The sequence below is a fragment of the Podarcis liolepis genome (genome assembly GCF_965112155.1).
Source record: "Podarcis liolepis genome assembly, chromosome: 9".
Lineage (NCBI taxonomy): Eukaryota > Metazoa > Chordata > Lepidosauria > Squamata > Lacertidae > Podarcis > Podarcis liolepis.
Genome location: NC_139564.1, coordinates 29,675,784 through 29,702,725, shown reverse-complemented (window position 1 = coordinate 29,702,725; position 26,942 = coordinate 29,675,784). Strand labels below are relative to the sequence as shown.

The following is a 26,942-nucleotide window of genomic DNA, read 5'->3' as shown; positions in this document are numbered from 1 at the left end:
TGGCAGACAGTGGTGGTGTTCAAGAGCTGTCCTCCAGTTCTGTGGCTGGAATGACTGGATCTATAGGCTCCTCCAGGCTGATGGAGATGTAGTGGTCTGCTCCCTCTGCTCCTCCTCTGTAAAACTTTTCTGGAAAGATCCAGTTCAGGGCAGGCCTGGACACCAAACGATGATCAGAGTATGCACCAGAGTTTTTACCATATATTTATTTTTATAAATGTATATGATTCAGTTCATTCAAGCCTAATAAATTCTCATAGCAGTACTGAAAACAACCTATTTCCAGAAAGAAAGAAAAACTTGCGCAATATCCTTGGCCATTTATGTCATCTTGCAGCTGTAAAAGCTACTCTGATGACATGAGCAGTCTCTCCAATTTGTGTTTGGCTGCCTGTCCAGCATTTCCCAGAAAACAAATGAAAAACTCTAAAACAGTATTCCTACCAGTTTTCCTATTGCCCTATCACCAGCCATTCAGGCAAGAAACAATGCATACTAACACATTGCGTCTATGGTATTTCTGCACCAGACAGATGCAGATTAAAGAGTGCATGTCAATCTCATTAGGAGACTGTGAAATATGCAGAAAATTTGTTAGACGCTCATGCAGTTGTACACATTGTGGCCATCCTGTTTATTTCGCCTGTTCCCCGATCGTTGGCTGTGGTGTATCAGCATATTACTGACAGCTGGGAATTATTCCAGTGGAACATGCCTTTCCTATGACAATGATCCAGAGCACAACAGGAGCATGTGGCTGTCCATACATTATTTTATCCGTACGGGGATGGGGGGTGGGGAAGCGCACAGTCCCGCCAAATGAATTGGTTACTGCTGGAACACTGCTAAAAGGGCCCCCTATGACCTCTGGAGGCCATCTGAGATAATAAATCCTTGGACCCCCAGTTCCGGATTGCTTTGGGCAAGGTCAGAATGGCAAATTTCCCACTTCCACAATATCAGATGTTACGGTAATTCCTTCTAGCTAATGTGTAAGAGCAAAGGAATGTCTTCAAACCTCATCTAGGCCCTGCGGAATCTGTTGAAAATGCATGACAGCTGTGGGCTTTGGCTGGCTTCAGCTTATGAATGCATGAGATTTGGAAGCTATTGTGACTGGAGAAGGAGGGGATGGCTGTTTATTCAATAAATATCACTGGTCTCCCTCTACCTCCACCGCCACCCCCATCTTACAGCATAGCTTTATCACAGTTCTGTTGTCATAGCTAACATGCATTCTTTATAAATGATTATTATGGGTAACATCCAGTACAGAAAAAATACAGATGTGCAATCCACAACACAGAGAGAGTGTGTGTGTGAGAGAGAGAGCAGTAGGGGGAAAGAATGATTTTAGCAAGGCATGAGAACAGGAAATTGAGTAATTCTGCCATTTTTATAGAAAACAGTAGGGGACTAAAACAAAGACAACAACTAAAATCTACATTTATCCCAGCTCTGCACGTGTGCCAAAGCAGAGTGGGGCTCACCGGAAGCCAGGCAGAGATGTGGCCCAGAGAATCCTACACCCAAACAAATCCAAATGGATTATCATCCATAAAGGAAGGAAGGAAGGAAGGAAGGAAGGAAGGAAGGAAGGAAGGAAGGAAGGAAGGAAGGAAGGAAGGAAGGGGCTCCCCTGCCTTCTGCATCAGCCAGGTAGTGAAAAGAAGTACAAGCAGCAGCTAGTACACTGTCAACACCAGACTGGACAGCAATACCATAGCACTGGGGAATAGGGAAGTGGGTGGCACTGTGGTTGAAACCACTGAGCCTCTTGGGCTTGCTGATTGGAAAGTCGGTGGTTCAAATCCCCACGATGGGGTGAGCTCCCGTTGCTCTGTCCCAACTCCTGCCAACCTAGCAGTTTGAAAGCCTACCAGTGCAAGTAGATAAATAGGTACCGCTGAGGTGGGAAGGTAAACGTTGTTTCCATGCGCTCTGGTTTCCGTCACGGTGTCCCATTGCACCAGAAGCGGTTTAGTCATGCTGGCCACATAATCCAGAAAGCTGTCTGTGGACAAATGCCATCTCCCTCGGCCTGAAGTAAGATGAGCGCCGCTCCCCATAGTCGCCTTTGACGGGACTTAACCATCAAAGGGTTATTTACCTTGACCTTGCACTGGGGAAAGGGCTGCAATGCCATTTCACACACATGCTTATACATAACTAAAATTTGTCTGCATTCTACAGAGTAGGAAAAAGTTCTTTCAGATGGAACAAAGTAAGACGGTAAGGGGTGAAGGGAGCTTCCTAATCTGCCTAACATCTGATGGAAGCCACAGTTTGTTTGTCCTTTTAAAGCATTGGACATGTACCATACATATAAGGAACCTTCCTGACCTGATATCAGAAACTGCTGCAAAAAGCATTCAAGCTCTGCCTTCTTCTCCCAGATCCAAAATCCATCCACAGTATTCAAAATGTAGGAACTATTTTGATTCTAATGACGGGATGAGCTCCTGTTGCTCGGTCCCAGCTCCTGCCAACCTAGCAGTTCGAAAGCACGTCAAAGTGCAAGTAGATAAATAGGTACCGCTCCGGTGGGAAGGTAAACGGCGTTTCCGTGCACTGCTCTGGTTCGCCAGAAGCGGCTTAGTCAGGCTGGCCACATGACCTGGAAGCTGTACGCTGACTCCCTCAGCCAGTAAAGCGAGATGAGCACCGCAACCCCAGAGTCGGTCACGACTGGACCTACTGGTCAGGGGTCCCTTTACCTTTACCTTTTACCCTTTGACTTAACAGAGGATGCTTTCATACTGTACACTTACAGCACATGGCTTTCCCCAAAGAATCTTGGGAACTGTACTTTACCCCTCACAGAGCTACAGTTCTCAACATCCTTAACAAACTACATTTCCCAGCATTCTTTAACATGCTTTAAAGGTAGGTTATGTTCAGAGCCAGATTGTTTTTTCTTTTCATATACAAAAAACACCCTGGTGTTTCCTAGCAACCTTGCTACTGCATGCCCTGCTTACTGCATATTACAATTTTCATTGAAATAAGGAGTGGCCATTTTAGAGTTAAATATTGTCTCTTGTTAATAAGGGTTGGAGCTAAGACTTCTTATGGTTACATCATTTTCCTATGTAGTTGTGGGTTTTAGGCTGTTCATCAATAAACAGCCCCTTGTACTATGCCTACAAAGTGAATAATCTTGCCTTATATAAAATAGGAACTTAATGAAAGGGCGTTTAGTTGGTTTGGGTACAAGCTTGCTACTGTAGGATCTGCCATCCAAGAATGAAGGGCAAGTGGAATCTGACCCATGCAGCATATATGGCAGATTTTGCAATGACCATGAACACTCTTGCACGATGCAATAATAGAAGCAAACAAAACTGTCACCACGCATGTTCATTCTTACACTCCTCAGCTAGGAAAAACTATAAAGGATTATGAGTAATGTAGAAATGGGAGCGAACAAATGACTGACTGTCACGCAACGCAATTACTTCAGCAGCACAGGCTGTCTCACTATTGATCTTCCCCTTCACAATCCGTGTACTTGCTCCAGCAAGCCTCACTGCAGAAAGCAGCCTTCTGCTAACCCAGACACATTCAGGATGGCTGGTGTAATCTGTTTTTAGAAAACATCTTTTGTTCAATTAAAAAAAAATGTTCCAGAAGCAGAAGTATAGAAAGGTTTTCAAATCTCTGATTGTGTAAATATTCAACTTTTCCAAAGTACACTAATAAAGAAAAAACACATCTTTCTTATAGGCAATTAACTAGGGGTGTGTATCAACTCGGGGGGAGGCCAAAAAACAAGATGAATTGGGGTGGGTCAAATGTCAATAACCCTTCCCCCAACCAGGTGAAAGTGCAGTCCATAACACACACACACCCCTCAAGTTGCATCAGGGCCTCATGGACTCATGTTGCTCTGTCGCTCTGCTTTTCCTGTACTTTTGTGTTCAAATCCTGCAGGTTTTGTGTTCAAATCCTGTGGGTTTCCCACTTACTGGGCAATAACATCTCCTCTTTTAGAAGCCAGTGTATCTGCTCTTTGTGTTAAAGATCTGCTAGGAAAATGTAACCACCCCAAAGTGCATTATCAACAGCTCAAAAGCTGCTGGGGTGTGAAATGGCAAGCAGGATGCTTTAGTACAGGGATGGGGAACTAGTGACCATCCAGATGTTGTTGGACTTCAACTCCCATCAGTTATGACCAGGGTTCAGGAATGATGGGATCTGTAGTCTAGCACTATCCGTTATAGAGGCTATGGAAAGGGAGCTGAAACCTGGACAATAGCAACTCTAGCAACTCAGACAAGGCATTGGAACAAAGAAGAGATAGTGATTTATCAGAAGCAGGTGCCAGAGCATGAGAATAGTCCCAGTAAAGAGGGACAGCTAAAATATAATTCAAGAATATATCGGAATAGAAAATACCCCAATATAGCTGCCATTTTGCTTTGCTGTAGCTGTCAACAGTGGCTGCAGAGTGGGGAGAGACACCTGTAGTGATGTAGCAATGGTTAGGCTTCAGCACCACCTTGGAACCAAAGTAGAAATTGTCCATCCTCTGTAAAGCAAACTAAGATATTTTCAGGTTGCTTAGAATAAGGATATGATGCAGATGTAACATTGAATGGGTGGGTGGATGGATGGATGGATGGACCCATCAAGATATGAATAAATAAAGCCTGTAAACCAAGACCCATAACTTGCAATCCATAAAGTTCTTGAATGCAGCTTACCAACAATGAACAGCAACCCACCAAGAGTTTGATCAACCTGCTTTTGCTGCCTTCCTGGGTGTAAAAAAAAAAAAAAAAAGGCAAAGCGAGATTTATTGGCTGGTGGGCTCTTTCCAGATTGGTAAAGTCCTGCGTTGTGCAGGCCACATATAATGTTTATGCTTGGTCTTAGCCCAAGAGGCTGAAAGCGCATTTGACTTACCTTGTAAAACAAATGATGGTTTAGAAACAACTGGAGATCTGTAATTGTACCTGCTTCAGTGTGCAATCTGTAAAATAAATTTAATTGCCACAACCGCAAATGAAGTTACTTCATCCTTAAGACGTTGAGCAGCTTCCATGCAGATGTACTGAGGGCAGTTCCACGTGTGATTTGAGCCTTTTGTGGTTTCCTGGCGATTTACTCCAAAGAACCAACAAGTCATGGCAAGTGACTGCACTTCTTAACCCACCATCATTGTCTCATTTTCTTTCATACGTTGGGACCACAGAGATAACAGTTTCTCTTTTGTGCAGAGGGGGAAAAAATCCACACAGCCAAAAGAATTATATTTGATACCCATTATTTGAAAAAGACACCTGAAAATAAATTGTGTTGTGCATTTCAGATGACAGCCTCCTTCAAAATGACTGCTCACTTTCTACCCAGCTCATGGTCTCATTCCTGGAAGCAGGAATAGGGGCAGAAAAGGAGCTTGTAGCAGGTATCCACCGGATTTCTGTAGGTTAGAAGTATGTCATGGACTGATCTTTCCATTTCAAAATGTTATCCAGGGGGATGAAAAATGTGGCGTTGCAGATAAGTGAGTTTACCAGAGCCATTTGTGATGGAAAGGCTTTGAAAGAAGGACACCGAAAGGGTAAGCACCTTTGATTACCTTACATACGGAGTTCCCTATGTTTCCCTGAGGATACATGCAAAGTGGGTCATCATCTTAATTAAAGTACCATTTTATTTTATTTTAAAAAAAAGGCTACTCCTGGAGATCAACATCATTTTTTTAAAAGGTTAACTCTGTGCCACCAGCTGAGCTTGGCAGAAAGCCAACAAGCTGCACCATTTCTGACTGCCTTCTAAACCACCTTGTAGGAAGGAACATTCAGTCCTTGGGTTCTGTGAGGACAGCTGCAGCCAGCTGCAGTGAAGAGAAACATGGTCTGCAACAGGCTATGAATTACAAGCCAGATGATCCTTTTCCATCAGAAATGGTTAGAAGCAGCTGCCATGTGGCCCTGCTGAGGGAAAGTTTCCACTGAGAGAGAGGCAGAAGGTATCCCAAAATGTGTTCATAGAATTAGGATCTTTCAGCTGGACCTTCACTGACCCTTAATAAAAAAAACCCAAAGCATTCCTTTTTTATTATATCCTAAAATATCTCACTGTTTGCTCACAAGCCAAAAATAAAAAAGCATTCTTCTATCCTGCTATGTGTATATTTTGAAAATGCAGCGGAGGCACACAAGTCAGACCCAATTCCCATGGCTGTTACAGCATCTGAATCATTTGCTGAAAAGGATCCTATAATTCAGTGCACAACACAAAGAATTTAATATGAACAAGTAGGTTCCTAGCCCTCCAGGCTGTAAGCCTAGGTTTGAAAAGTTATAAAAGAGGAAAAAGCAGCAAATATCCAGTCTTAAGGGGACATGGAAAACACATTTATTTAACTTAAAAATATATATAGGGGAGGACATTGACCAGCCAGGAGGGAAATCTGGACAGCGGCAAGAAGAGGAGTAAGAGTGATTGACCTCTGTCCTAGTGCCAAGAACTTGGCATCTCCTTCACCACTGGCAACAAACCCATGTCCCTCAGAGAAATGCAGGCCTCCAAGTCCGGTCTCAGAGGGAGATAGAACCTCATGAGTGAGTGCACCATTTTCTTTTTCCCCCATTAAATAAATTATTGAAGTTTTTCCATAATGCAAAATGATAAAAAACAAACTAATCTAAATGAAAACAGAATCAAACCACAAGAGAAACAGAAAATGAAATGAAATGTCTTCTCTCAAAAGTATTTGTTAGCCCTTATTCCACACAGAAAGGGGTGGACCCTCCCAGCTCTCACCTGGGAGCTTCCCTTTCTTATCCCAGCCTCCAACCCTGGGAGCTCTTCTCTCCCCTATCTCCCACACAAGGTCCTTCAGCAACCATTCATCACTGTTATGTGATCCAGAGTAGAGGACACCAAAAAAATGCAAAGGAGGAAGAAAAGAAGGAAGGTAAAAACAAGAAAAGAATGAAATAAGAAAAGAAAAAGGGAGATAAATAAAATGGATACTCTGTGTCTGTCAGTTACATATAAAAAGATTATTCAAAGTCCAGGATGACATCCAACTCTTCCTCCTTTGCCTAAGCTCTTATTTTCCCAATCTTCAGATTCAAGCATCTCAAATTCATTCATTTTCCCCCTTCACACAGAAAATTCAAAAGTAGTTCTCCAATTACTATTGATAAATGTCAAAATAATCTTCCTCAAGTCCAACATAACAACTTTGCCTCCAATAACTTCAACAACCATTCCTCCGTGTTGGAAAATAATAAATCCTTTCATCTTTGTTCACAGTGTGGTCATATATTAAAACAATAATCCATAGTTATTTGCTTAATATATATCCCGTAATTCACACCCAGTTCCGTATCTTCTGATCCCATTTCATGTTGGCCATGCATTGGACAGAGAAGGGCTGAAGGTGAAAGAAAGGGCCTTCTTTAGGTACATAGACTTCTCTCATGACATAGAACCCTCTGCAACCACAGGAAGAGTCTACACAGGTAGGGAGAGCTCCCCTCTTCAGATCTTCACACAGAGAGGCAGCAGGGAGTGGGGTCCACATAAATAGTATGGCAAAAGTGGGCCAGTTGACCTCTTGCTCCAGGCAATGAACAGCCAGTGTTGGACTAGGACCTGGAAAACCAGAGTTCTAATCCCCACTCAGTCATGAAGCTCACTGGATGCCCTTGGGCCAATCATTGCCCCTCAGCCTAATCTATGAAGATAATTCCTGACCGGGGTTTAAGAGTCACCCACAATTATTGGCTGGCCAGCTGATGATCCTTGCTGCTATACTACGAAGGCTTTGATTTGTTTTTTGTCAGCAATAGTCTGATAAAATGTGTTATTTGAATTGCACATGAATGTGGACATTTATCAACATCAAGAGGAACATGCTAAAAATTATATAGGGAAGGGGTGCAGAGAAGGGTTCGCTTTGAATAAAATAAATAAATGCTTCATTACAGTGAGCATCCAGTGACACAGTGAAACATTAATATGCCAAAATGGAAAGTCATATGAATGGGTGATGGTAGTGGCTTATGGTAATTATCATTTATTTTGAGAGATAAGCTCCTTATACATGGTATGTTTGGTTTGGATTATCAGGGGCAGACATCGAGCAACTGTCCACAGTTTGACCTTGACATGAGGAACTGACCTTTGCTTTGGAAGGGAGGCATTAACAGATATTGCCTAAAGAAAACCATCGGCCAAAGCACCAGCTGCTCCAGAAGTTGCTCGGGGCAACAGACTGGTACTTGGAAAAACACTGCTGGGAATTGGCTTAAGGAGATTGGCAGCTGGAGGGAGGGGGCAGGTATCTCAATGGTAGTTAGAATACTTCGTGTGGGCAGGAGATGAGGGCTTAGGTATTTTGCAGATATGATTTGGTTTGGAAAGATGTTGCATACACTGGGCAAAATTCGAGGAGAAAGAGACAAGCAGTTTAAAGCACTGTTTTGATCTTGAGTCCCTTTCTTTATTCTTGGCTTCCAACCCTGATCATTATATAATTGATCAACTTACTTGGCCGGTTTTCAATCATCTGCCCAGGATATTATCCATCATGCATTCATTAGAAAAGGTCACAAATGCTTTCTTTTCTTTTCCATTTCAGGCCCTTGTCATTGTTGATGCCTGGTTCATAATTGTACGCTATGGATGTGGCTAACAAATTTTAATCCTGATTGAAAACAGCCAATGCAAGATATTCAATTATGGCTGTGTATGTTAGGGAGATTGTATAATCCTTAGTATATTTTTCTACAAATCTAATAGAAAATGCATTTGATGGCAAATGAAGTGGCGTATATTAAGTACAGATGGCACTGTGCTCTGGAAAGGGCTGAGTTAAAGTGAGCAGATCTCGGACTGACAACCCCTTTTTTCTGGCACATTTGGTGTCAAACTTTGTTTTGTCAAACCCGATTACGTATTTTTGGCTACAGAGTCCAAGCATATGCTCCAGCCTGATTTCAGAAGAATATTGCTCCTTATTTCTGCAACAGATTCAGAAATAATGTTGTTGTTTTCATGCTTACTTTGAGCAACTGTTGAGACCATACGGATTCAACGAGACAGCAGAGCTGAGCAGTAGCTTAAAAGCCTGACTCATCCTGGCTTGTCATTTCACTGCACTCTGTCAAGCTGCTTTAAACCATGTGTTTTGTTTTCAAAGAGGTTAGCTTGAGGTTCAGATGCTGCAAGACCATAAAGTATCTAAGCTGGAATAGGAGCTTATGACTGCAAATTAAAAGCGCAGCTTCACTGTAAAACACTTGTCCAGATGGTGGTCATTGAGAGGGTGGGGAGGACTGTTTCAGAATTCTTGTTCCCCAGAGATGCAAGATGTTTTCAGTTCACTTCCATATTGTTGTTTACACGACGGTTAGGTAATGTCCTGGGATCAGTGCAAAATGGACAGTCTACAATGATGCTGCAGCAAAACAGGGCATCTGCTTTTCCCCAATATATTCACCAATCTCATTGTATAGGATTGAATCAAATGTGCAGAATCTGAATTTGGTCGAATCCTTCCTCTTCAGCACCATTTCTTAGTCCAGGCAGGATAATCACATGATTGTTCCCTTATGCATGTGTGTGTATGTGTGTGTAAATATACACTCCTTACAAGTAGAAAGTTAGCATGTCAAGAAGGCAGGCTAGGCTAAGCATTGTTTCCTCCTGACAAGATAGTTTTGTGTATGACTGAGGGGTGGGCTTTTTTTCATTGGGGTGGGGGGAATTCGGACAAAACATTTTCTTGTTTGAGGTGGACAAGATGGCACCCCCTCCCTGTTCTACATACAGAAGCGGGCACCGGTGATGCTTCACCACACCTAAGGCAGATTAGGATACCCAGGACAGGCAACAGAGCAGGATGCTGTGCCAGAGCAAAGATGGGCATTTTTTTGCCCCGTCCTGTGGCAGTAGTGAGTTGGCTATGAGTGTGGTGTAGTGGTTAAGAGTGGTAGACTCGTAATCTGGGGAACCGGATTCGCGTCTCCACTCCTCCACATGCAGCTGCTGGGTGACCTTGGGCTAGTCACACTTCTCTGAAGTCTCTCAGCCTCACTCACCACACAGAGTGTTTGTTGTGGGGGAGGAAGGGAAAGGAGAATGTTAGCCACTTTGAGACTCCTTCGGGTACTGATAAAGCGGTATATCAAATCCAAATTCTTCTTCGTCACACCAGAGCATGGACGAGAAGAAAGTGATTCCTACCTTCGCCCCAGGCATCACTGCTCTTCTTCCTCCTTCCATAGCAGCACCGGCAGAGAAGGCAGTGGGAGAAGGTACAAGGAGAGAAGGAAGGGTGAGCAGGCAAGGGTGTGCAAGGAAGGGAACAAGCGGGCGAGTGTCAGGGGCGGCGGGAGGGTGGGATGGTGCCCTGATTTGCCCTCTTGAAATGTTGGGCAAATGAACGCTGTAACGCAAAAAGTTGTATGGGCAAAGACTCCTTTGCTACACACAAATACACATAATATCCAAAAGCATTTTGACAATCACAGGTATTTCAGTGACTTGATAATATCTCTCCCTTTATAATAATGGCCTCCAGCCATTGTTTTGAAGAGAGTGGACATGTTGTAACCGACAACCTATTTTTAATATGACAGCTCTCTGCCACTCTGCCTGCCGTAGAAAGAGGGCCTCCTTGAAATATAATCAGGCTGAAATAACTTCTCTTATTATTTCTCTAAAGTGTAATTCATTTTGTCACTGAATGCTTAGGAAGGAGAGGCTTGGAAGAACAAGGGCGGCTTTGTTGTTACAAAAATGAAAAAGTGCCAGTTTTGGTGTGGTAATACAGAGCACATCTTCTGTAACACCTTCTAGACCATGTAAGCTGTATATTTCCCCCGTTAGGTCCAGAGACTTCTTCTGAATCTACTGCGTCAGTTGCTGAAAGGCATAAAAGGTTTAGCTCAAACTTAACTTTGCAGCCCACTACACTGCGTGCAGAAAAGCAGAAATGTATGAACTTAATGGACGGCGTTTGGTGTAATTCACATGTTTAATGAAATGCATCTAGCAGTGCTCTCCCACTGAGCGAGTTAATCTTTTGTTTCAATATAAATTACATTTGGCTGTTAGTCCTGAAATAACTGCTGAAATCTGGGGCTGAGTTTGACTAAATGGAGTAGGCAGACAGCTCACCTAAGTGAAATTGTTCATAAGCATAGAACCTAGAAGGTCAGATTTCAGGCTTCCTGCCCAGGCCTCAGCTTTTCTTCCTAGGATTTAGAAGTAGGAAGTTTCAGCAGAAGCAACTGGCAAGCTTTTATGAATAAGAAATGGGTCTCTTAACAGGTGCTGTCTATGCTTCGATACAACTAGGGGTGGGCAAATGTGTAAATTTTGGTTCCTTTTAGTTTTACATTTTCCCGAGGTTAAGTCTAGTCCTCCACACCAGTTTGTGTTTTCAAAAACAGAAAAGAAAGTGCTTCATGAAAATTCATCAGCAATTTAGTGCAAATTTCTCATAGTACACACATTTTGTATCAGCAATTTTCTGTAACAGTGTATTTCTGAGTGCTATTTTCACTAATATTTGCATTTTACTCTACACTTTACACTCATACATGCATTTTTGTACACATTACTCAGCTGGAGAACAGCACTGCAAAATTCAGAGAATGTGAATTTTTGAAGGATAACTTTGTTTTGGAAAGCACAATTTGATAAGTTTGAATTTAAATGCAAACTGCATAATATCCCGCCCACCCCCCAATCCCTAACTACAATGGTTCACATTTTATGCAAACTGGCATGCATTAAAGAGTGCTGAAGCAAATAGGGTTGTACATGACAGCTGGTTATCCTAATCCTGCAAAATGGGATGAGTAGCATTTGCAAACATAAAAGCAGCAAATCGGAGCTGTCTTGCCTGCAAATCACTTCCGGACCCAGTCTAAGAAGGAACCACAAAAACACAACTGGCCCTACTGCGGATGAAATCATCTTCATCATCTGTTTATTTGCATGCCACTTTTCCACAAGATTGTGCCCAATGTGGCTCACAACATAACAAGCGAACAATTAAGTATAACAACTCAAAATATTTATATTAGAAATAATTAGAAATCATAATTATAATAATAAAAATAAAATCAATCCAGTTGATTTTTATTTTATTCTGTTTTTCATTGAATAAATGGAATTTATTTACAGTTCATTCCATTTTCACGATTTTTCTCTAACTGTTAAAATCTGCATTATATTTGAGCTTTCACATGGAGAAAAAGCCATGTGGAATACAGTGCAAGTTTAGGGCTCATTTCTGTCTTCTTTGTTTCCAGAAAACATCCATTTGCAAATAATATGGGAGTGCTAAACACACACTCTATTCCACTGTAGTTCTGAAAGGTGCTTTTAAATGGGACTTTCTCTAGGCATGTAAATATTGTTTTTCTGGTTTGCTTCATGCTTGTTATTTTATTTCTTGCATTTCATGCAGAACTACTAATCCAGAGTACTTCTTTATGCACTGCTGAGTAATCTGAGAAGATAGCATTATTTCTGACAGTAAGAGCTGTTCAACGGTGGAACAAACTCCCACAAGAGGTGGCGAAGTCTCCTTCCTTGGAGGTTTTTAAACAGAAGTTGGATGGCCATCTGTTATGTGTGATCTAGTTGAGATTCCTGCATTGCAGGGGTTTGGACTAGATGACCCTCAGGGTCTCTTCCAACTCTATAATTCCATGATTCTATGCTAAGGAAATGGAAATGAATGTATTTCCAACGTTGGTGGGAAGGAATATATATGGACTCACCAGCCTTGCCAGCAACCAAATTAATGTTTTGGCAGGAGAGGACAGTAGTACATTGAAGCCAGATTTCACTTTCCATTCTTCAAATTCCCTACACCCCTCAGCGAGAAGTATAACCTTTAATTGATCAAGCAATCAATCAATTTCCTGATTTCTAAATCATGTGCTCTGCCATAAAACAGCAGCTTGATGCTTGATGCTAATTCATACATTTCTTCTGTTGTTTCATTTCTGCACAAGCACTGGCTGACAAATCCTGGCAGCTTTGGGTAGAACAAAAATATGCTTCCCTTGATATGATGAGTAATGACACAAATTACTGTAAGCTTGGCTGTGCAAGTAGCTTATGGTCCATAGCAAGGGACATTAGACAGAATAAAAGGTTGTTCTAATTACAGCTGACCTTCACAATTACTTTTGCATTCCTCCTGCAGTCATCTCTCCACGTTTATGCCATTCAAAGGCAGTCTTTGGACAAATGCATAAAGTTAACACATTCTCCTCTTTCCTGTTTCTTTTCAAGACATGCTCCCACCGTGACACCTGTGAAATATCACTTGACTAATAGGGATTAGAATGAGTGGCATGTGCAGAGAGCTGGCATTTATTTAGTCATTCAGGGGAGAGAGAAAACATATTTATGACATTTCAGGGTTGTCAAGTTGTTCAGGGAGCAAGCTGATAGTGTTATCTTGTCCTTCATTTCAGTTTCTCCTCTATGGTTTGTTGCCTTCCATTGTTTCAAGTTAGAATTCACCCTGGTGGAGTCAGATATTGCCGTCCCCCCACCCCAGTACTACAGCATGTAGTTACACACGGCACTTACTAAGATAGCTTCCTCCTTTACAATAATTGGAATACAAATATTAGCAATAATTGACATGGTTGCCATATTCGTCCACTGTTCTTTTACACACTGCTAGGTTACCTTCTTACCAGAGTAGGCCACAACAGCAGCACTATTACTTTAAAAGATAAGGATTTAAAAGAGGAAGAAGTGGGTCCCCAAATACATTTTCGGGTCCTACTGTGTTAAGTGATTTTCTCTGCTCCTCAAGCTAGGTTGGTCCACTACAATTCAGAGTAATCATCTGTTTTCTTCATTAGAATGCCCTGTGGCAGTCATTTCCTAGAAGTAATTTCAGATGCATTAGAATAGGATGAGTCAGGTTGCCAAATGTAAGGGGGTACATTTGTCTCATCCACGAGGTGCTAAAGATGAAAATTCAACAAGGGAGACAATTTTAAGAAGTAGGAAAGAAGGTTGCAGTTTCAAGACAAAAACAGGTGTCCATTAGAATCATGGTAGAGAAAAATGCTTGTAGCAATCCTAGCACATAGTAAAGGTAAAGGTACCCCTGACCGTCAGGTCCAGTCGCGGACGACTCTGGGGTTGCGGCGCTCATCTCCCCTTACTGGCCGAGGGAGCCAGCGTTTGTCCGCAGACAGCTTCCGGGTCATGTGGCCAGCATGACTAAGCCGCTTCTGGCAAACCAGAGCAGCACACGGAAACACCGTTTACCTTCCCGCCTGAGTGGTACCTATTTATCTACTTGCACTTTGACGTGCTTTCAAACTGCTAGGTTGGCAGGGACCAAGCAATGGGAGCTCACCCTGTCGTGGGGATTCCCAGAGTGGTTTAACCATCAGTACCTCTGCCCTGGGAACTAGGGAAACTGCAACTCTGGGAGGGGAATAGGGGTGTCCAAACAACAGTTCCCAGGATTCTCTGGGAGAAGCCATGACTATTAAAGTGGCATCACAGCGTTTCAAATGTTTCGTGTGGCTGTAGCGTATGTGCTGCACTCAGGTGAGGTGAGCACACTGTCTCATCTCCACCATGGAACTAAAACACAACTGCCAGTAAACTTCACACATGGAACAGAAGACACCATCACCCTTTGCCCTCAGGCAGCAAAATGGCCACCCCTGTCTTTCTCCATTCCCTCTGGCTCTGGCCTTTCACACTGCCACAGCTCCCGGTGGCTAGTGCCTGGCTCCCCTCCAACTGCTGCAAATGACTCAGCTCTGACCGGATATAAGCTAGCAGTTGTAAGGTGGTCACAACTGGGGGGGGGGCTACAGCTCAGTTAGAGAGAACTCACCCAAAAGAGCACCCGTTCTTTAATAGCTGCTTTTTCCAAAGAATATGATGGACCTCAATGCTCTTTTCACATCCCATGTCAGATTTTAACATGGCCTGCTTGACTACTGCTACAATTCAATAGATTCTCGAGTGTGTACCATGCACAAGGCACAGACCACTTCCTTTGTACTGAATTTGACCACGCAGTATCCCTTTCCCCCCACCATGACCACCGCACACGTTTTAGTCTTCTCCACATATCAAAACCCACCCTTAATACAGAAGGATATAATAAATCTATGTATTGTTTTGAATGAGCCTTTTGGTTGCTGTGTTTTTTCCCCCAGGTAGGATATTATTTAGCTCCTGATCAGTGCAGCATGAATTCCTTTCTCACCACACCCAAGGTCATTTTAATGTAAATTCCAAAGCCCATGCCAAGAGGATAGAATTGCTCTTAATCCTTTAGCAGCGTGTCATTTGATCCCCAGGCCCACTGGAGTTGTAATTGTGTGTCTGCAGAGCACTGCAAGTCAAAGCAGAAGGAGATAAATGGCTACGGAGACAAGAGAGCATTTACCTTTCTTTCCAAATATTCCTAGGCCTAAGCAGTGAGTGGGCGTGAGAGTGAGTGAGTGTATGTGTTTGTTTGCAGCAAAAACTGGAGACCCTCCTGCAGAAATGGAACTGGTTTCCACTCACATATGGAGTTTCTGGGCTAGGCTTTTCCTTTATTCAGAATAACTATTTCGGACTGTCAGCATGGAGAAACCATTTTTTTAAGAGACTCATCTGCTGAGAAATCTAAGCAATTTTTAATGGTGCCATGCAAGTCGGAAATGTGATAGTAGCAGAAATATAATAAATAAACAAGGTCTTCCACTGAACATGGCACCTGCTAGAGCAAGCAAAGTCATAGAATCGTAATGTCCACATTACCAAACATCTTTTATCATAATGTGAATTTTAATGCCTCATGGTATGTTTGTTTTGACTTGCAAACTATATTTGGAGAGGCATAAAATCTGAAGGATAGTTGTGTTCTAATCAACACATTCGACCAAGAGGTACAGATCATAGAAATTGAATTCTTCAATGTATCTCTGACTATTACATATGTTCCAACATTTCTCCAATGAAAATAGGGACGTCCCATTCCATAATGATAATCTTACTATTTATATCCCATACATCTTACTGGGTTGCCCTAGCCACTCTGGGCTGCTTCCAACATATATAAAAAACATAATAAGACAGGATTGCCTTCAGACGGTTCAGGGGTCAGATAACTCCATGCTCTCCAACATTTTTCCAGTGAAAATGGGGACACCCTAAGGAAAAGTGGGACAGCCCAGGATCAAATCAGAAACCGGGACAGCTTCCCTAAATCAGGGAAATAGGGACACTTGGAGGGTCTGCTACTGCATTCAACTAAGACTGTCCTCTGGCCTATTTTTCCCATACTAAGAATTAAGGGACCTGTAATGTATGTCCCCTCTCATTCCTAGAGTGGCCTCACTAGCGCACTCAGCAAAAACATTGCTCACTGCTGACAAATGCAGAGACATCCATAGATGCACATCTGCACAGGAGGTCCCAAGTTCCCCAGCTGACATGTCAGTAAAAGAAGCCTCTTAGGAAAATGAGTACAATGTGAAGGGAGAGAGAGCGGCCAGGTGTCCTGGAAATGCTTCATGCTGTTGCCATTCCCGGTTAATAGACCTTAAGGACAGGCAATTGCACAGGAAAGTGGCTGTCATATGCAGTAATTTAAAACATTCATAATTCTTCAGGTTTATTTTTAGGATCCAATTAATTTGACAGAGACTTGGCAAGACAGCTTGTCTGAATTACTTGTAATTAGAACTGACTGAAAATGGACTTTAAAAAAAAACTAAAAATGTGTGTCATGGGTTATCCTAACGGCAGCACAATAGAACTGGCTGATAGATTGCTGTTTAGTTTGCCAAGTGGCAGCACTGTCAACATTGATGTAATTCCTATGGTAGGACAGTCTAAAGAAGGCTTCCTCAACCTCGGCCTTCCAGATGTTTTGAGACTACAATTCCCATCATCCCTGACCACTGGTCCTGCTAGCTAGGGATCATGGGAGTTGTAGACCAAAAACATCTGGAGGGCCGAGGTTGAGGAAGCCTGGTCTAAAGCATACAAACAACTGGTTCGGCAGTCTAGGTCCCACAGTGATCTGAGCTGGATGTGTGCAGAGGTCCTACTGAATGGAAGATTGTTTGAGTGCAATGGAGTCCCACAAGGTCAGCGTCTTCAAGAGTCATGCCATCTTGAATTCAACAAAATGACACACAGCTGGTTTTTGCAATGTACGTGGCTCTCTTCCATTCCCACCAGTCAGTTTAATTAAAGACAGGCGGGATTGCTTGACTTTGGGGGGAGGGGGTAGAATGGTAGAAGAGAATGATTTGAGGCTCTCTTCAGAATTTTCCTTAAGTGTGACTACCTTGCGGAAGCATTCTTCTTCTTCTTCTTCTTCTTCTTCTTCTTCTTCTTCTTCTTCTTCTTTATTATGTTTATTTATATGCTGCCTTTTTCCCTAACACGAACCCAAACCTCTTTATTCAAGCTGCATTTAAGATTTAGAGTGAAGCTGGTTAGGCTGGGGTTTTGACTGGCTTCTGTTTTTTGCCCCTTCACCAGATGTTAATGCAGTCTTATCAGGTATGTGCTTTAATCTAGTAGCCCAATACACACAAAACTGAATCCAAATTTATCCCTCCATTAGCATCAAAATATTAGCTATTATAGCAGTGCATGAATTCTTGTGGAAGGGTTGGAGAACAGCACTGGTGGTTATTCTCCTTCCGACCCATTGACTTCTTTCAGGAGGATTTAAGCCTGAATAACTTTCCCTGAAACAGGACTTTGAATGCCACAAATGAAAGCACACATGGTCGAATAAGAAACTAAGCAGAGCCCTGCTGAATCCAATCAGGAGGTCCATGTAGTCTAGTATCCTGTCCTCACAGTGACCACACAGTTGCCTATGGAAAGCCCCAAAGTGGAACATGTGTGCAGCAGTCCTTTCCTGCTCAGGATCACCAGGAACTGGTGTTCAGAGACAAACTGCCTCTGAAGAGTTCCCATTTGCTTGTGAGTACATTTGCTATGGTTGTTATTTTTTCTCAGCAGAAGGTACTATTTGGGGAAGGGGTGTGTGAAGTTTCCTCTGAAAGAGCAAGTCCCCTGATTCCAGCCCCTACCCCCAATTTTTAAAAAACAGCACCCCACTTTTCTTTCCCAGCTCCCCTTCCAGAATGATCCTTACTAATGCAACCCTAGCCACGTCGACTCAAAAGTCAATCCCTCTGAGTTCAGTGGGAATCACTTCCAGGTAACGAGGTCTAGGATTGCAGCCGAAATTTGCCTTAAGCCACACCTCCTTGTTTCCGAACACCAGGATTGGGTTTCAGCCTTTGATCGCGAGCTGTTAAGAAGACTGTGTGCTCCTAAGGATGGAAACGACTAGGTTCTTCCCCATCCACAGCAGTCTCCAACTGCAGCAGGCAGCCAACCCCACACAGGGGGGAAGCGGGGGGGGTGGGGTTTAGACAAGAAAGAAAACGAGAAAAGAGGGGGAAATGAACATTTAAAGGAAAGGGGGAGTAGCCTTGAGGGGAAGGAAGAACAAAACCCAGCTGGATTATGCAGGCCAGCCATCTGCACGGCTGAAGGGTTTACAAAAGCAGCCCGGGCGGAGACGGAGGCTGGAATGGGAGAGCTTCCACTGTTCTTGAATCAATTACTTTCCATTCATAGGCTTGCTGTATAGAGAGGATTCAAAATGGCTCTTTGGGAATCTTTGCCAATTGTGCAGTCTGCTTTCTCGGCTGCCTTACCCTTCCTCCCTGCACCTAACCCCCCCCCCTCCTCATTTTCTGAGCACAAGGATGTAAGTATTTATCAGTCCTGTATCCCTGCCAGCATGCCCTGAAATGATTCAAAGGGTCCTGGCACTGAATCACAAGGGTTTGTGTTGCTAATAAATACAGCTGGCCCCCTCCATTGTTGATTAATTTTGACGGAAATCTAAACACCAAACAACAAACGCTCCTCTGAACGGCTTCGGTGCCCATTAGTTTGATGTGTTTATTAGACAGGCCTGCGCTCTTTCAAGTTTATTAACAACAGATTAAGGAAATGGCAAACAAATCTACAGTTTTGCTTCTTCTTCTTTTTTGAAAAATGCAATAGCGGAGGTACCATTCACTAATGCTTTTAGGGTTTGATGGTAAGTCAAAACAAACTTTTAACAAATGCCGCATTCAAATTGCAGTTTGTGATGCAAAGAAGAAGCAATTAATGTCAGGGCTTAATTTGAGCTGGGAAACGTCTCTACGACTCAGACACAAAGTCTTCAGTGTTCAAACTGTGAATTCTTCCCACTTTCTCCTCCCCAGCCACACAGGGAATTATTGCAATTATCTAGATATGGGAATAAATAGGAAACCTCATATTGTAAATTGGTTTAGCAGATATCAGCTGTTGTAAGAACGTAAGAAGCACCCTGCAGGATCAGACCAAAATAACTTGGCTTGGCTTGAACACCTGCAGGATCAGACCAAAATAACTTGGCTTGGCTTGAACACTAGCGTGCTATGCTCTCCAACATGTCACAATGGAAAACCGGGGTGCGCATCTTCAGGGATGTGCTCCTGCGTGAGTCACATGACCCGTGCGAGATTGCATGCCCAAAAATGGGGTGTCCTTATTTAATCGGGGCAGCTGAGGGGTATGGGGTGTATCTTGACTTAGGGCAGGACAGGAGAGGGGGGGTTGCTGCTCTGCCTCAGACAAGCAAAATGTCTTAGGCCAGCTCTATTGAAGGACTCATCCAAATGCTGCCTTGAGTTCCACAACAGAATGGAGGGGTATAAACCACCACTCATTGTTTACAAATCTTTTGCACATCTAGCCACTACAGCCATACCTCGGGTTACAGACGCTTCAGGTTGTGCTTTTTCAGGTTGCAGACTGCCGAAATCCAGAAGTACCGGAACGGGTTACTTTCGGGTTTCAGCGGTCACACATGCGCAGAAGTGCTAGATCGTGCTTTGCGCATGTGCAGAAGTGCCGAATCCCACAGACGCGGGTTGCAAATGCTGCGGGTTGTGAACATGCATCCTGCACGGATCACGTTCGCAACCCGAGTATCTACTGTACCTACCTTTTATTTGGGGATCAATGCATCTTGTGCATGCATGTGTCCACACAATGTCATCAGCATCAAAATCAACGTAAGGTGATTAAAGAGCTTAATGAATTCTCATAAATGCCAGCCTATTATTTTCCCCTGTTTAATCTGGATCTATCCTTTCCACGGAGAAGCAAAATAAGCAAACAAAACCAAGTGGCCAGTTCTCCAGTGGTGATATCCGAAGGACTCAATTGCAATATTCAACCCCCCTCTGGAATAGGAATGGGGGATAGATCCGGTTTCCCACTTCCTGAAATGATAAAGCCAACAGCTACCCTTCAAAAGTTGCATGACTCTGAATCTTGTGATTTTCCAAACCACAAATATAAAAAATGAGTGTATAAGGGGGAGTGGTGCATTAAAACACATATATTAAATTGCTTTCAAAAATGTGTAGAATATATATATTGCAATGCACTCTGTGTATTGGGCCTGGTTCAGAGACTCCAGCTGATTCAAAATGCTGCAACTAGACCATTGATGGAGACCCAGCACATAATGCCATTGTTCAAAAGCTTGTAAGGGGTACCCATGTGCTACTGAGCTAGGCCCAACGTTCTTTGTATTAATTTACAAGGCCCTTAAAAACTTGGGTCCAAGATACCACAGGGATCACCTGATCCCTTATATCCCTGCTCTATTGCTGAGGTTTTTGTGGAAGTCAGTATTTGTGGTCACCCATGGCAAGGATTCATGGTTAATAGACACTAGGATCCTTGTGTTCAGTATTGTGGGGTCAATTTCATGGAACTCTCAGTTGAGGTCAGACAGCTCCCTCTCTCTTGAACAACAAGTGTCTACTGAAGACTTTAATATTTCAGGAGGCATTTTAATTGAATTCTGACTTTATAGTTTTAACTCATTTTAGTCTTATTGTAATTATTTCCAAAAAATGTCCCCACATTTCTTTACACATATAGTGGTACCTAATAAGGCCTCCCGCTGCCAGTGCCCTTCCACCATTTGGCTTCCATTTGTAGACTGAGGTAAAGTTCTCTAACTGGAACACTACTTCCGGTTTTGCGGAGTTCGTATACCGAATAGTTCGTCAACAGGGCTGTTCTTAAACCAAGGTACCACTGTATTTTGGGGGGTTTTACCAAGATGTATTTTAGGATTTTACCATTTTATGATGCTATAGTTTTATGATGTTTTAATTATTTTATTGTACACTACCTTGATGTTTTTATGGGTTGGGGATTTATAAATATTCTTATAAATACATAAAATTTCCATACTGCTTAATAATAATAATAATAAAACTCTAAGTGGTTGACATTTATACCCATTTATGTTACACCTCAAGCTAGTTCTGATGATCAGTGCATGAATAAATCCTACCCATTATGTCTTCCCAGGGGGGAAATTACTGAGGCACAGGTTCATAACACCTGGCATCATTTATACTGCATAGGGAGGAAGAAAGATTTCTAGTGAGCAAAAAAAGGGGGGGCCTTAATAGGCCATAGTTGGGGGGGGAGTCATAACACGTCCTTCTGCATAAGGCAATGGAAGTCTGCCTATTTTTAACAACAGAATCAGAATTCAAGATACTGTATTGGATGGGCTTCTGTCAGATTTGCCTGCCGATGGAAAGACTATGCTCACTGCTATGCAAGCTACTCTCTGAGAGTTGGACCAATGCCCATCCTAGCTGGTTGAAGCCAGATGAGAGTCTAGATCCTTGGCTGACTGGCTGGCATGCTTAGCAGTTCATTCAGGGAGGGGAAGGTGCTGGCTGGCATCAACTTTGCAGATGTTTGCTCCCTGCTCCAAAAAATGAAGCAAACCTGTATGTGTGCAGGCACAGCCAGTTATTATACTCTGTACCAAAGATGCAACTGTGGAACTTGGTAGGTGTTCATGAAACTTTGAGAGGCTCTATTCCTTCTTAGGAAGGAGGCCCTGAAGGGCAGGAATGGGCAATTCCTTCTGTGTGAAGCCTCAAGACTGCCTGTTCAATGTGTCTAGAGGGTGCTGGTTGAGATCTTGGAGGGTAGGATGGCTGTAGAGGGCTGTAGCCCCACTAAGATTTCAACCAGCATCCTCCTAAACATGTTTAACAGGTGCTGTTGTAAAGTGGAAATTCTGTATGTATAGGGTCTGCAGGAACATGCACCCACCACTGTCCCTTTATCCCCATCACTCTCCATGAGTTCACGGACAACTGTTTGGAGTGGGTCACCTGAGTCTGCTCATGTAAGCTTCACAGACAATGTAGAATCTTGGTTTCCAGGGTTCTACATTGTGAGGAAGATTACACAAATACAGAAGGCTTATTTGCTTCGGACAGTTTCCCTTGAGCTCATGGAGGGTGATAGGGGAAAGGAGAGCTATTTTTATTAATAATAATAAAATATATTTACCACTTTTCATCCAAGGATCACAGGGCGGTTTACAGTATAAACACACAAAAATACATAACAAAATAGCTTATCCTGCAAGGGACTTCAAGTATGTAGCCTAGTTTTGCAATGCAAATTTAGGGGATCTTGATTTCTTTGCTGTTGGACCCAAGTAAAAGGACGTCATGCACAAAGATCCTTTTGGTCATAGCCCAGAGTTGGAAGGAAGATAAAAACCCTACAAGAGAAGAATGGATAATAAAACTGATGGACTATGCTGAGATGGCTAAAATGACTGGAAAAGTCAGAAACCAGAATGATAAAAACTTCAACAAGGATTGGGGAAAATTTGTAACTTATCTGAGAGAACACTGTAAACAGTTAAAAACACTAGCAGGGTTACAATAACACTTGCAATGTGAAAAGTACTATGGATAAAAATAGAGTTTTATAGTACAGTGGTGCCTCGCAAGACGAAATTAATTCGTTCTGCGAGTTTTTTCATCTTGTGAATTTTTCGTCTTGCGAAGCACAGTTTCCCATAGGAATGCATGTATTAACGGTTTTAAGAAAAAGGAATCAAACTTGCAAGACGTTTTCATCTTGCGAAGCAAGCCCATAGGGAAATTCGTCTTGCGAAGCAACTCAAAAAACAAAAAACTCTTTCGTCTTGCGAGTTTTTCGTCTTGCGAGGCATTCGTCTTGCGAGGTACCACTGTAATATAGAGGACAACATAGGATACAGTGAAAAGCGATTGAATGCCGACTCCACGGAGGGGAGGAAGGAAGTCGAAGAATTCTATATTCATGATCGTATGGTCTGTGTGAATGTAAGATTAAATTGTATCTAATATATATATTTTTAAAAAAAACCAAAGATCCTTTCGGTGAGGTAGTGTATTGCCATTCAGACTTTATAGGTCCATTTTGCAGGTTCATTAGTTATATGTCCAAAGTGATCCAATGAGGCCTTGGTTTTGTTGAGGTTTGAACACAGGTCTCTCGCTACACTACACCAATTTACTGTAATACGTATACGAATCTGCCAACAGAAAACCAAATTCCACTTCCCAACCAATAGCATTTATTTGAAGAACCAGTCAAGTGTCATACTATGCAGTTAAAACCCCAGCAGAGGGAAAGATGTGTGAGTGCATGTGCACAAATGCAGAAGCATGAGGGCATGTGGAAGATATATCTATAAAATGGCAACTTTGGGAAGTGCTTATATTCCATCTTAGAAGCTGCCATCTTTCCTTCAAAGATTTTCTTGCCACCCTTAAAGTTGTAAAGCTTTACACAGCCACCCTTAAAGTTGTAAAGCATTACACAGCTCCAGCCAAGATCAAATACAGTTTGGTAAGATGCACTCTAGATAACTGTTCCAGTTTGGGCAACCAACACATTGCAGAAGTATTGAATTTTTGCCTTGCACCTGAACAATACAATATAAATCACAAAATATGTTAATCCCATGTAAATTTGACTTTCAAAAAGCAGTCTTGTCCTTGTTTGCCATCTGGCAAGAAACTGAATACGCACAGATTGTAAAACTTTCTGAAACTAATACCCCTTCTAAGAAAGGAGATACAATGCCCATATGTAACTGCGTTTACAATGGCATAATTGGATGGTTGGGAGTATTTTGGTTTTGATAAAAGTTTCAGGAGCCAGCAGGGAACAAACTGCAACCAAGTGTAGTCTGTTCCATCATCTGTGTATTTAAACAAAGGGTGGCTAAGCTGTGACCCTCTAGATGTTGTCAGACTCTAACTCCCATCAGTCCCAGCAAGGATGGTCAATGGTCAGGGATAATAGGATTTGTAGTCCAAAAATGTTGAGCAGGTCAGAGGTTAGCCACTTCTGATTTAAGCTATCAGCCCCTGGCCTCTGTTTAGTGAGCTACTTGAGACATGTTCTTTCATATAATTAGTGGAACTTTTTACTTTGTGCCATGCACAAACTGATTATGAAACTCCCACAAATTTCAAAAATTCAACATGGAATCTGAGAAATACATATTCATGGGCAAATGGAACTAACTATGCAGTGGCTCATATACTGGTGCCTTGAAAAGTTCTTCAGATCCGCTAAAGGTCCATGTAAACCAGTGTAGTATAGTGGTTAGAATGTTGGTCTAGAGCAGATCCAGATTCTAATCTCCACTTAGCCACAAAGCTTTCTGTGTAATTTTGGGCCAATCACAGACTCTCAGCCTCACTACTTAATTAGGTTGTACTGAGGATAAAATGAGAAAGAAAAATATGTTCTTTGCCTTGATTCTTATAGGAACGGCAGGTGGCAATAACAACAACAACAACTGGCAAATCATTTTTAAATGGTTCATAGTTCAAAATTTCAACTACAACCAAAGTCTGCATGAGAGCTATGATATGAAATAAGGGGCATTTTTAATCTTCTCCTTCAAAACTTCCAAGACTTCAGTTGGGAAGAGCTCTGATTCACATGTAACTGACTAGCATGTTAGTGGAATGATCCAAACACTAACAGCCTCATATTGTCTTTAACGGGCTCTGAAACAAGTCATAATCAGGTACAAATTTGCACACCTGACAGTTGAGGGCTTTGCTCAAGACTTAGATGGGAATCACAAAGAGCAAAATTGCTATTTTCTATTCCAGACCTACAATTATAAGCCATTAGGAGCTTGTGTCTTGACAAGCTATGGGTGCACTGCTGGCCTCTCCATTGCCATAACTTAGATGCAGCCACTAAAAACTTGGGGGGAGTGGAGACTCAGCAGAAAATAAGAGACAAAAATTAAAATAAGTTTTTAAATGGAAAGGAAGACAGGAAATAACAAAAAGAAAGCGGGCAATCAAATTAGGAAAGCAAATTAGTGGAATAGAAATAAATACAGTAAGTAAATAAAATAAGAAACATAGTAAATTGCCTTAGGTCATTGGTCCATTTATTTCAACTTGGTTGACACTGTCTGGCACCAGGACTCCAGGGTTTCAGAGAAGAGATTCTTCCCAGCCCTAACTGGAGATGCCAGGGAATGAATGTGCTCTACCACTGAGCTGATCAGTCTCCACACCTTTCATAATTTCCTCATCCATTCCCACATCCCCATGAATCAACAAGATTTCACCCTCCCATGGATCTAATGCAATTTAGAGATGGCCAGCAGGTGTCACCTGTGAGATCAGAAAGTACACAGCTTGCAACGGCCTCTTTCTTGGCAAGAGATGCTGTTTATAGTGCAACAGAATAAAATGTGAAGGTTAATGAAGGCTGAAATTGTGGTTCAGCCCAAAAGCATGAATGAATCAGAATTCATCTATGAAGGCCACACTCAGAATAGGAAAAACCTCTTGCATATAAAAGCAACCCAGCAATGAAAGGAGCCTGTCTAGGGAGAAATCTGTTTGCTGTGGAGGTTGGCAGGTATCTGTGAAGCAAGGAGGCTTAAGTTCCACAATATCCAGCCAGGGCAAGGTGTGAATGTAGGGAGACAGGTGGACTCTCTGCTGTCAGCATCAAACTTCCACTTAGCCCCAACATTTTGGAGCAGGGGCGAAGGTAGGCTTTATTTCACTTTATTTCAAGACCCAGTTTGGCACTCCACCGTGTGCATTTGCGCATGCACACACATAGACTGGGAGCCTCAATGGCACCCCTCAGGAGGATTCACCCAGAGCAACAGCAACAACAAACCAGCTAGCCCTCCTGTAGCTACAGCTCTGCCTTGGAGCCAAGTACCTTGCCCTGGTGGCCCCGCTGCACCCCTATCTAGATAAGAATAACCTAACTTCAGTTCCCGACCCTTTGATAACCTCTAGGTTGGGCTACTGCAATGCATTATATGTTGGGCTGCCTATGAAGACGATTCATAGGCTGGTGCAAAAATCAGCAGCCAGATTGCTGACCAGGACAGGGCAGTCAGAATGTAGAACACCATGACTGATGGCCACCAATTAGTTGCTGGGCTCAATGCAAAGTGCTGGTTTTGACCTATAAAGCCATATGTGGCTCAGGACCAAAGGACATCATAGGAGGGCCTATCCACACGTGAACCGACCTGGACCCTGTGATCATCATCTAAAACCCTTTTTTGTGTGTCACCACGACGGGAGGTTTGGAGGGTAGTAACCTGAGAAGAGGCCTTTTCAGTGGTGAGCCCTGATTGTGGAATGTTCTCCTCAGGGAGCCACGCCTGGCACCACCTTTGTCTGTTTTGAGAGGTCAGGCAAAGACTTTTTGTCCTGGGCTTTTGGTTCTTCATTTGAAGCGTGGCACTGTGGTCTCTTTTAGTGGGTAGATTCTGTAAGGCTGCGTTTTTAGGTTTCTATTGATTGGCTTTAACATAAGACGCTTGAGAAAGGAGATTCGACTAAACATCAGAAAGAATTTTCTCACATTAAGAGCTGTTCGATAGTGGAACGGTCTCCCTTGGAAGTTTGTGGACTCTCCTTCCTCGGAGGTTTTTAAGCAGACATTGGATGGCCATCTGTCATGGATGCTGTAGCTGAGATTCCTGCATTGCAGAGCATTGGGTT

The 26,942-nt window shown here is 42.7% G+C and overlaps 1 long non-coding RNA gene across 1 annotated transcript in view; it reads right to left on the bottom strand.

Annotated features, from left to right (window-relative positions):
• Positions 1-26,942, bottom strand: part of LOC310686565 — a 148,376-nt gene that overhangs the window by 43,896 nt on the left and 77,538 nt on the right. The window lies entirely within an intron of this gene.